Below are 2,500 nucleotides of genomic sequence, written 5' to 3' on the forward strand. Positions count from 1 at the left end.
CTTTCCTGGTTAAATTAAATAAAAATAAAAAACTTTCCTTAAAATCCCATTAGACAGTAAATGGATAACTGTGGAAACTCCTTGATTATCCCTTCATCATCATCATCATCATCATCATCATCATCATCATCATCATCATCATCATCAACATTGATAAACATTCATAAGTGCCCTAAAATCTGTCTGTCTGTTTATGTGTCTGTCTGTCTGTCTGTTTGTCTGTTTGTCTGTGTGTCTGTGTGTCTGTCAGTCTGTCTGTCTGTCTGTCTGTGTGTCTGTGTGTCTGTGTGTCTGTGTGTCTGTCTGTCTGTCTGTCTGTGTGTCTGTCTGTCTATGTGTGTGTCTGTCTGTCTGTCTGTCTGTCTGTTCCTTTGGATGACCTTGAAATCTGGAAACTCTTGATAATATCAAAGTAATGAAATGCAGCAGAAGGAATTATACCAAAACCACAATGACCAGCGATGTGCGTACGCTGACGTACACACACACACACACACACACACACACACACACACACACACACACACACACACACACCTAGGAGGAAGGAGTGGGCAGCCGGTGGAAAACAACATTTTGAGGGGATCTTTCAGGAGGATATGAGTGATCATGTTTAACAGGATGAGACAGAATGAGTTTGATTTGACAAACACCTAATAAGGTCAATGTATGGTTGCGTTCCGAATCGCATACTTTCTACTATATAGTATGGTAGAAAAAAGATTTAGGGTATCCCGATTCTTGTGGCCAGATTTAGGATGGTTAGAAGTACCCGGATGTCCTACTTCATGCGGCCAAGATTGTTAGTGTTGAAAACTGCATCCTATTTGGGCGATTCTGACCCACAATCCAGTGCGCACGTGAAGTGACGTAACATCGACGAAGCCTCCATATGAAAACAAACGGGGATGCGACGGATATAAAAGCAAGAGGCAAGATCAAGGCGCAATGTTATGATGAAATAAGAGAGAATAGTATGTCCCAATAGTATGCCTACTGCATCCTAACTAGATTCTTTTTATCGTCGGATGTAGTATGTAGAATAGAAAAAAGAAAGAGTATGCGATTCGGAACGCAACCATTGTTTCTCAGACTTACTTGGAAAATTTTACAGAAGCTACGGTGGCCTTCAAGGACAAGAAGCTATAGTTACTAAAGATGGCATCATTATCCACCACTGCCTCAAGTCTTTCCACAATATCAAGTGATGAGGTGAAGACTGTGGCTCAGGTGGTAGAGCGGGTCGGCCAATGATCCAAGGGTTGGCGGTTCGATCCCCACCTGTGTCATGGTTGTTGTGTCCTTGGGCAAGACACTTCACCCGCCTTGCCTGGTGTGAATGTGTATGACTGCTGTATGTTTGAGGTGGTGGTCGGAGGGGCCGTAGGCGCTGAATGGCAGCCACGCTTCCCTCAGTCTGCCCCAGGGCAACTGAAAATGATGCCTTTACTGTATTTTTTTAGTTCCTCATGAAGTCTTTTATGAAGTCACATTTTAGTGTGTGTTGTTAGAATATCAACTTAAAGGTGTAGTCAGTGAATATCTCCTCATGATCCACTACCTGTCTGTATGTGAGTTCACTGGAAATACATCCAGGGTAAATACACAGCATAGCCTCTGTAAACAGGCACACACAGAAAGAAAGAAAGAAAGAAAGAAAGAAAGAAAGAAAGAAAGAAAGAAAGAAAGAAAGAAAGAAAGAGAGAGAGAGAGAGAGAGAGAGAGAGAAAGAAAGAAAGAAAGAAGTGAGTGAGTGTTGACTGTAAGGAATCCCAACATGACGAAGCGCGGAGACGAGACGCACAGTCATGAACCATGATGTCATGATTACTGAACAACAGACCAGACTAAACACAGACAGACAGGCTGACAGACAGACAGACAGACAGACAGACAGACAGACAGACAGACAGGCTGACAGACAGACAGACAGACAGACAGACAGACAGACAGACAGACAGACAGACAGACAGACAGACAGACAGACAGGCTGACAGACAGAGAGGCAGACAGACAGGCTGACAGACAGAGAGGCAGACAGACAGGCTGACAGACAGACAGACAGACAGTGAGACAGACAGTAAGAGAGACTCACTGAAAGACAGACAGACAGACAGACAGACAGACAGACAGACAGACAGACAGACAGACAGACAGACAGACAGACAGAGAAAGAGACAGACAGACAGACAGACAGACAGACAGACAGACAGACAGAGAGAAAGACAGACAGACAGACAGACAGACAGACAGACAGACAGACAGACAGACAGACAGACAGACAGACAGACAGACAGACAGACAGACAGACAGACAGACAGGGAGTGAGACAGAGAGACAGACAGGCAGACAGACAGACAGACAGACAGACAGACAGACAGACAGACAGAGAGTTAGACAGTTTAAATCGCCCTCATGGGATATTTAATACAAACCTTGAACTTTGAATAGATAGCTAGACAGACAGACATAGAGAGAGAGAGAGAGAGAGAGAGAGAGA

The sequence above is a fragment of the Ammodytes marinus genome (genome assembly GCF_949987685.1).
Source record: "Ammodytes marinus genome assembly, contig: scaffold_416, whole genome shotgun sequence".
Classification (NCBI taxonomy): domain Eukaryota; kingdom Metazoa; phylum Chordata; class Actinopteri; order Uranoscopiformes; family Ammodytidae; genus Ammodytes; species Ammodytes marinus.